General features: G+C 32.0%; 1 long non-coding RNA gene across 1 annotated transcript; it reads right to left on the reverse strand.

Annotated features, from left to right (window-relative positions):
• Nucleotides 1–598: 598 nt before the first annotated feature.
• On the reverse strand, nucleotides 599–5,374 carry LOC127719224 (uncharacterized). The gene is made up of 3 exons (XR_007990199.1): nucleotides 4,540–5,374; nucleotides 3,591–3,686; nucleotides 599–945 (listed from the first exon to the last, which is right to left on the reverse strand). It is a non-coding gene; the product is annotated as an uncharacterized LOC127719224 (long non-coding RNA).
• Between the last annotated feature and the right edge of the window lie 5,066 nt (nucleotides 5,375–10,440).

Below are 10,440 nucleotides of genomic sequence, written 5' to 3' on the forward strand. Positions count from 1 at the left end.
TAAAAAAAAAAGTTTCTTCTGACCACTTTTGCAATTTATTCTTATAATATATTGATATAGTTGTCGGATAGTAGCAGAAAACTGTGAAAATTTGTAAATTTACACATTTCAGGGACAATAGCTCATAGATGTTATGTCCAATTTTTCAGAAAAATTTTAGGTATTTAGATCTTGTCATGTTGATAGTTTTAATCAATATATATATATATATATATATATTGAAAAGTTTTTAAATTTTGTATACATATATATATGTATGACACTTCTTCTAAAGTTATTAAGATGATGGTTTAAAAGTGAAAACTGTAAACAGATTATTTTAACAGACACTTAGTGATGGAAATTTTTTTGTGACCATTTGAGCCTAGTATGCTAACAAGGCAAGATTTGCCAGGTACCTATATCTATGTTGCTGCAATGTAGTCAATACAAACATGAAAATCATAAATGCTTCTAAAAAAAAATCCCATAACTAGACGAAAAACAAATTACTTAGTCTATATATACCAGTGCAAAATTTAAAGAATTTTGAATGAAATTGGATAGCTGTTAAGATTACTGTACCTATAATGCTCTACATCACATCCTCGGAGATATAACATAATTGAAATAAGTCATATGAATCTTCAAATTTCAATAAAGTTGAATGTGTTTTTTTATACTTGAACGGCTATTGGTTTTACTATAAAACAAGTGTACATTAACTTTCTTGTAAAAGAAAAACCATAACATTAAAATCTCCATAAATGATGAACTGTTATTTTTTGAGACATCATCCCATGGAAGATTTAACTGATGTTTTAAAGTTGGAAAGTTTCTGTTGCTTGTTTGGTTGGTTGAAATTGTTTCTGTTAGAAGCATTATCAGTCTCCCAATCTGATGTTGACTGCTGTGAAAGTTCAGTTGTTGTTGACACTGACAGAAAGGTTAGCTGCGAGTCTAGATCTGAAAACCACAAAACATACATACATAAATCAGGCTGTTAGTTTTTATATTTTTTCATTTTCTTATTTTGGGGCCTTTTATGGCTGAATATATATGCAGTATAGGTCTTGCTCATTGTTGAAGGCCATATGGCGTATGAAGACCTATAGCTTTACTTCTATGTCATTTGTTCTCATTGGCAATCATACCACATTTTTTTTTAATTTCATATATACCACTGACAGGAAATAAAATTTACAACTTTTACTGTAAGTGGATGCAGTTACAAAATTCTCCCAACTAAAGCCAAATCATTTTTGCAGAATACTTATTATCCACTCCTTTTAAGCATGTCCAAATAGCCCTTAACATCTTTACAACAATACAAAATTGCCTCCATTTGGTTTGGCATTTCAAATTACCTCTCAATATAATTTTACATTGAAAACAGACAATGGTGATAATTTGACCGCTTTTAGTTACAATCTTTGAAATGGTGGCCATCTTTATATCTGTTCTCTGTGTCAAAGTACAGCTAAATATCAATATTCTTTAAAATCAAACTCTACAAAATTGAAAATTTTACCCTTTATTTGCTGTGTCCATCTCTAAAAAAAAATTTCATTGTTTTGTTGGCATGTCAAAAGTGCTATAATTCCTTAATGTCAATTTTCATATAGGGCCATCTTGAAAATGTTTGCCATTTTGGAAGAAAAAACAACCTTACTTTGTTTAGCAAGTCAAACTACCACGACTATCCCTAATAAACAAATTTCATTAAATTAACCAGTGTTGAAATTTGTGCCATCCTTGGTGGCCATCTTGAAAATGTTTGACATCAGATAATTATCCACATATTGTGCTTTTCTTTTCACTAAATTTTCATTTAAAAAGATAACACCAGTTATCTCAGAAAAGGACACATTTTGTGGAAGATGAAGAAAAAATGCAAGTTTGAACAGAACATTCAAGCTATAACAGCTCTAAATTTGTAATAGGATTAAATATTTGACAAAGAATAGGTTTCTAACACAGAATAAATATGGTATAAAGATAAAGTTTAATAGATTCAGCATATCAGAGAACCCCAAGATCAAATCCACTTAATTAAGATTTAAAATTTAGTTTAATTTGGACCCTTTGGACCTCAATGTAAACCAATTTCATGATAGGGCCCAAAAACTAAATACAGGTTAGATTCAGGCTGAATCAGCATCTTTAAAATTATTGTTGAAATCAAACACAGTTAAATTATGGACCCCATTTGAACCAACTTGAAAACTGGGACCAAAATCATAAATCTAAGTACATATTTATATTCAGGATATTTGATTATTTCTATTTATCATTCAAAGAACCCTAATTCATTGTAATTAGAGTTCAAGTTTTGTTAAAATTAACTAAGTTAAAATTTGGACCCTTTGGACTTTAAAATATGGACAAACTTGAAAACCGGACCAAAATTAAAAATCTAAATATAAAACATTTGCATTTTGTATATCAAAAGAACCTCAAGAATTCAAGTTGTGTAGAAATAAGAAAAAAAAATTTTGGACCATTTTGAAATCAATGTGAACCAATTTAAAATGGGGCCCAATTGCAACATCTTAAATTATTTAAATACATTGTTAGATTTAGCATATTAAGAACCCAAATAATGTATTTATTTTAATTTGTTCTCGTCCTAAACATGCAAGAACTATTTGCCATTGGACATTAGCATTACCAACAACCAATCAATTAATCGAACAGGTGAAATATCTTCAAAAGTACCAATAAAAATCTCCCCCTTTTATATTTGAAAAAGTAAAATCACAAAAATACTGAACTCCGAGGAAAATTCAAAAAGGAAAGTCCCCAATCAAATGGCAAAATCAAAAGTTCAAACACATCAAACGAATGGATAACAACTGTCATATTCCTGACTTGGTACAGGCATTTTCTTATGTAGAGAATGGTGGATTGAACCTGGTTTTATAGTTGGATAATAAACCTCTCACTTGTATGACAGTCGCATCAAATTCCATTATATTGACAACGATGCGTGAACAAAACAAACAGACACAATAGGTAAAATTGTCAGAAATAGGGGTACAGCAGTCAACATTGTGTTATCATCTTAATGACTATAAAAACAAACAAATGTAACGAAGAAGCACAAAAAGGCATACATCAAATTTAACATCCTCATTTTGCTTATATTATACGATTTTATATATCTATGTAAAATCCACCCATAAAGGATGGAAGGTTTTAAGTACTGGCGTAAAATCGCGCGTTTGAAATTTCGCACAGGTAGACATAAAATAATTTTGTCGTTCAAAGTATGACGGGATACATAAATACAGAGTCACGTAAAATGGATATCACAAAAAACAGACTTAACAGTAAAAGCAATACGTATTAATAAATAAAATAATTGAAATGGAATGTATGAACATTTCATTAGTCATTGTTAGTTAGTGAATGGAAACTATAGGAGCCGCCCAATATAGTAGTACAAATTAAAATTTGCAAAGTGATTTTTCAATGGGAAAACCCAAGTTAACAAAGACCTGTTTAATAAAACTGATGTACAAATGTATAACATGTAATTGTATAATTATGTTATTATATAAGTGATTACATATACTTTGTATGATTACCATGTTATACAAACAACTTACCAATATCTTCTTCTATACATGTATTTAGTTTGACCTGGCTATTGTCACTTTTACAAAAATTCATCTTAATTGAGCATTGCTTGCATATATATAGCCCTACAAATAAAAAGTGTTAAACTATAAAATAATTCTTCAATTTTGTTTTACATGAAATAAAATATATCAGACAGGAAATGTAGGGTAGTGTAGCATCACTGTGCATGTAGTTTAAATGTATGTTTTTTTTTTAAAAAGGGCTCTATAAGTAATCTACATACATGTGCATGTAGGGTTCTAAAATTAACTTTACAAAAGTTTGCAATGCTTTTGATTTTTTTAGTCTCCATGGCCTATTAGTTCATTAAAAAAATATTATTCTCTGGAAAAAGTTGTCTAGTGTTACATGTACAGTATGTTGTATGTAAAACATGTATTTGTAGGAGGCTTTTCCACGAGATAAAAGTTTTTTTAGTAGACAAAGAGCTGAACAACTTCCAGTAAGAACTGAAAATATAACTTAGGGGAAGAGAATAAAAACCTGACCTGCTAAACGTTGAATATGTTGAAATAGATTTTGATTATTATCATGATTCTGGTCTATAAATTGATTTTTTAAAGCAGAAAATAAATATATATTGTACCCTGGTTAATAGCTTGAAAATTAAAATTCTGTCCTAAGCTGACAAGGACATAAATATTTTGACCATTCTAACCCTCCCCCTTGCTTTTTTAATCAAATGGTTCCAAGACAGAACAATATATATACGGATATATATTATTTGCTTGCACTTTGCCATAGGAAATAAATAAGATGTCTTAGAAACAGGTCAGGTGTAAAAGAATATTCACATGCCCCTTCAACACCCACCCCTCCCCCCCTTTTTTTAATCTAGCTAATGTATCAATTGTTGGTCCCCTAATTTCAGATTGACTATATGGAACAAATGAAAATTGATTGTAAGATTTGTACCTGTTCCTACTGGAATAACTCGTCCTGTATACAGCCTGTTTTGAAAGGGTGAAGATCCTTGGTCAGCTTTGGCTTTGCTGGAAGAGGGTTTGACGAGATGTTGACATCTTGCTTGACTATCATGTCAATGAATTCCATAAAAGTCCCTGTACTTCGAGCATATTCAAAGACAAGATGATGTAACAACCATGGGAAAATAAACCACTCCTTGTCTTATATAAAATAAGGAATCCTGTTGGAAATTCTACACCAGAGTTTTCAGTATTATTCAGACTTCCTAAATGTAGATGAATGGTAGTCTGTATCTGTATGAATATGTTTGGTTACCAATGCTGGTTTCAATACCACGGTAGAGAGAGTGTCGTTGATTTATTGATGGTGCGCCAGAGCATTTTTGACACTCTCAATCTCAATTTTGGTGCGAGCAAGGTGGTTCCACTCGCTCACTTTGTTTTTACGAAGAATGATTTAGAATACTTTTGTTTTGCTCATTGAAATCTAAAAACACTTTTTGCTGTTCATGGACTTATTTTTCCAATCAATATTTATCATGTTTATTCACTAAATTATTGTCATGATTGTCAAATTTTTTGGCAGTAATTATTTTTTTTGGAAATGCTATTTTGGTCTTTAGTGCATTCAGATATCTTAAATAGTTTGTAATATGTAGATGTATAAGGCTGGGATAGCCCACATGCTCATCCTAGATTATTAAAGTCACAAACTTCACTGTAAACATTTGTCTGCCAAACCATCACTGGGAGCTGACATGTTTTGAGATCTTACCCAAGGGAGATAAGTCAATGGAAGAGCATAAAAGATGGACTCCCTGGTTTCAGACACTTTATTGATTTTTGGACTTACAATACAAATACGTCTTATTTCATTTTTCAGACAAATTGATTTTACTTGTTCGAATGATTTTATGAGCCATTTTAGTACCAATTGTGTTTAGAATTTAATTAAAATCAAAATCAAAATGTGTCAATTTGGGACTAAAATCACCATTCTTCCAAGGCATAAATTAACATATAATAGTGATTTGCCAAGCTTAATATTTTGTTTTGATAGAAAACATACCCCATAGTTAAAACCGATATAAGTTGCAAACAAATCCGAAATGGGTCTTGCAAGATAGAGGCGAATGAAAACCCCGTAAATTCATGTATGAAAAACCCCGCCTTTGTGTCCCTGCTCCTGGCAATGTGCCAAATCGTTTAAATTTTCATTTGTATTGATCATAACATAGTAAATTGGATGAGTTTCAGCTGACATTACTCTAAAAACTCAACTACCCCATTTAATATGCTTCTGGGTCATTCTTAAAAGGCATAAAAAAGTTGGATTTTTCCTTGGTTTCATTATGAATTTACAGAATTATGCAAATGAGGCTGTTACTAAAAATAGATACGATTCTGGGAAAAATTAAGGTGTCAAATTCTTTTATTTTATGTCAAGGATTAAGATGATGTATAAAAATTTGTCAAGTTATGATTGTCGATTTGGACGATTTTCTGAATAATGCATGGTTTTCTGGCGGATTGGCTCTTAATTAACATGAAATGTAGTACACATATTATGCCTCCTTCTACTGACTGAAAAACAAATGTCACATACTCATCTTTAGTATAGTAATGTTAATATCATTTAAGATTGGCATCATTGCACATGGATTTTATGCTGAGTGACTTAAATATTTTTTGTCTATATGTATAAAACTTTTTTTTTGTTCTCTCTTTATTTTACATTCCTTTTGTTGTGTGATATTAAATTAAGAGACTTAATTGACTAGGATTGTTAGTGTTCTAAGTTCTCTCCAGCATCCTCCACTAATAAAAACAGGACGCCACGAAATAGCACCATAGTGTTAAAAGTGGTACCAATCATTCAATATCTCAATTACTTTTTAGTATGAGGAAATAAAGAAATCAATGAATCAATAACCATTAGTTGTTTTATTTAGCATTAACAGTAAAAAAAATTTGTATAATGATACCGTTTTTCTTTTGGTCGATTTAAGTTAACATATAATTCTTTGATCCATAAAGTAGTAACATATACTGAAAAATGTGAAATTCTCAATAAAGATGAGGTTGGTTCAAGGTTACATCGAATACAACTGTCAATACACATTGGTTGAATTCATTTTTAATATATAGTAAAATAATCAATATAGAAAGAGACCGAATTAAGATTACATCTGATACAGATTTTTGGTAAATTTAAGGTAACTTCTTATTCAATTAACCATGCATTTGCGTGGCCAGGCAACAGGAACAATGTCTGAAGCAGTCTTCACCAGGGCTTTAGAGATTGTGCAAAGCAAATGTGAACCTGAACAAAAAATTCATCCTCATTGTTTTCATGGCAGTACAACACAAATGGACACTTGGCATCGAGTATTTCCTACTACATATTTCAGTTTTTTACTAAAGGGAAAGAACTTCTACGAGGATCGGTGATGATGTCGACGATTACCACACTGACATTATATCAAGGCTTTGCACATATGTTTTTTAAGGATCTTGATTCTCTATTGGCCGTGGTGTTTAGGAGGGATTGGCATTAAGTGAAGAGGGATATTTTGCGAACAATAATATTCCTGTTTAATTTTCCAGCTTATGAACATGTGTTTTAAGTGGCAATGCCAACCATAAATTATTTCCATGCATGTTACACACCTGTTTCCCTAATTTTATTTGAATGTTAATTATATAATCTTAATTTGTCAAATAAGTAACATTATACTTGTGACATAAACAAAAGTAACAACAACAATACAATAACTGAGTTGATTGATTGATTGTTGGTTGCTTAACGTCCAGTGGCAAATATTTCATGCATATTCAGGACGAGAACAAATTAACAATAAGTACAATAGGTAGGTTCTGTAAGAGGGGCGTCCGGGATTAAGGTCGGAGAAATTTAGACTGCCACGGAAATGAGGGTATATCGGATAGGGACAGAAATTTAGCCTTGCAACAGGTCACCTACGGACCCCTCAAAGAGTTGTTGCAAGGGTTCTTAACGTGCAAAGAGCGTGGCACTCTTTACACGAGGCATCGGATTTAACGTCCCCATTCTGACCGGACGTGGCTGCAAATTTGTACATCCCGCACAGCCAAACGGACGCCCCACTTTAGCAAGTGTTTTACTGCCGGTCGGAGGAAGACCAATGGTGACCATACTTCTATTCCCCAGTCACCCTTGGGGGCATATAACTGAGTTGAACACACACACATATCTATATTTATATACAAGTAAAACTAACTAAGGGTCCCCTGTCCTCAGCTTTAAAGACTGTTTTATAAAGGAACCTGTATTTTTCACTTGGTTTATATTAAAAGGATTCAGTAGGATTACTAGTTTTTCAGTATCAGATAGATTTGGAAACATAGGATTATCCATTGCCATTTCATTAAAAAGTTTTATACGTAAAACATTATTAATTTGACAGTAGAGGAGAAAGTGATTTTCATCTTCTAAGGTTTTACAAGTTGGACATGTTCTATTGTCTCGAGGTATTTTTAGATATCTGCCCTTTTCATAGTCCCTCCTCCCCATCATTATTATACAAATCTATTGGTTAGAAAATCTATGATATGGTGGTGTTTATAATAATAATGATGAATGTAGAAATTGACAAATTCCTGTAACCTGTTTACACAAACATCGACATAAAAGATATTTATTTATCATATTCATAAACGAAAAAATAGTTTTTGTATTCTTTTCAGGAATTTGTAATGCATGCAGGCGAAAGCATTTACCAACATCTGAAGAAAACAAATAATTCACACCGAAAGATATAGGTTAGTTTTTTGATTGATTATTGCAACATAATTTTATATTTATATTTAATCTACTATGATGTAGGGAGGAATAAGTTGATAGCTAATGTTGAATATAAGCATAAAACTTTTTTTTTAAATATTGCTGTTTAGTAAAGCAGCTGTCAACAGTACCACAATTAAATCAGAAACATATATGTCTCTTGATTGAATTTATTATTATATAATTTATTTCGATTGCAATTTCGGTTTTGATAGTAACGCAAGGGAAACAATCCAATGAACATTTCATGCACATTACAAACTCTTGTATTAGTTAAATTCTTATTTAACCTTCCTATCGGATGCAACATATTATGTACATGTACAGTTGTATTGTTGTTTTTTCAAACTTATCAACAGAAGAAAAACCCTGAAAGTTAAAAAGATTGACCCAAAAGCGGAGGAATGGATCATGTAGACGTTTCTGATCCGAGAATATTTCGTAAGAAGATTCCGATTCGGAGGATGACTCAGTTATTGTAACACGTCCTCTGTCGTGGGTGTCCTTAGAATTTAGGCAGCTCATTCAAAGATTAGGCAGAAAGTATTGCCGAATGCTTCATGCTCAGGGGAAGCGGTTGAAATCAAAGAGGACAATCGGACTGCCATGGCAGCTTTATGTGTTTTTCACGCCGTTCTATTTAAACTTGTCGTTTGACTACCTCTTGTGCATTTTCAACCAACATTGATTCAAAAGCAAGCAGTACATCATCACCAATCAGTCCAACCTGCCCACCAACAATAGCAAGTCTTTCAACAAAAACCAAAAGCCGAAGTGGGGCGTCCGTTTGGCTGAGCGGGATGTATCAAGTTCGCAGTTGCGTCCGGTCATAATGGGGACTTAAAATCCTATGCCTCGTGTAAAGAGAGTGCCACGCCCTTTGAACGTTAGGAACCCTTGCAACAATTCTTTCAGGGGTCCGTAGGTGGCCTGTTGCAAGGCAAACTTTCTGTCTCTATCCAACATACCAGTGGCAGTCCAAATTTACCCGACCATCATCCCGAATTGCCTCTATTGTGACAAGACCTACCTATTGTATTTATTGTAAAATTAATCTCGTACTGAACATGCATGAAATATTTGCCACTGTACGTGAAGTAACCAACAATCATTTAACATCTATCTGTTAGATGAACTGTTTTGATGTGGTGTGCTAATATTCTATCCATAATCTAAATTATGTCGTCAATATGTTTTAGTATGTATATTAAATATAAGTGAAGGAACTTGTTCCTCATAAATACGGTACAAGAGCGCATTTATTTGTTTACATTCAAACAGCAAAAAATGTATCCAAGATAGTACTCTGAATAAAAAAAACAACTTTGAGGCTTCTAATAGGATGATGCAGGATGGAATTATTTATTATTTTAAAGCTTATCCGTTTAGGTTCGAAAAAGGGGGAATCAAATTCTTAATTCACAATGGGTAAAAGATATAGTTTTTCATAAACTGAGGAGCTATTCAAAATTAACCTTTCCAATTAAGTGCGGAATTTGGGACCGTCCATTATATTATTTTTTTGCATCTTCATTTAACGAATGATTATGACAACTGTTACGACCGGGCGGTAAGGTGTGAAATTGTAACCGATATTTTCAAAGCTACACATAAATTTATCGAATGTAGGACAGAAAGTCACAGGACAAAAAGTCGCAATTCATTCATAAAAAACGCTTATTTCTACAAAAATACTTTTGTATTTCTCTGGAACTATTGTATACAATATAACTTTGTTAACAAAATTTATCAAAAAAATATCAAAGTAAATCAAATAATTGTTAAAAAAACAAAATGCCAAAGTGGCTTGGCACTTAAATGACTTCATTGTGCCAACAAATCTTTCTTTTGCATGATTAAAATTAAATAAATCTTCATTTTTCAAGTATAATGACACAATTTCTAAACTTTTATATGAATATATGTATTTAAGGTTCCACTAAAGTCAAAATATAGGACACTTCATAAACATCTAAACTTTGCCTGTATTTTTCAACCTATAATGAGTAAAGTCCTAAACTATGAGAACATATGTTCATTTAAACATACTTAACATATACACACTGT

The sequence above is a fragment of the Mytilus californianus genome, unplaced genomic scaffold (assembly GCF_021869535.1).
Source record: "Mytilus californianus isolate M0D057914Y unplaced genomic scaffold, xbMytCali1.0.p SCAF_108, whole genome shotgun sequence".
NCBI lineage: Eukaryota > Metazoa > Mollusca > Bivalvia > Mytilida > Mytilidae > Mytilus > Mytilus californianus.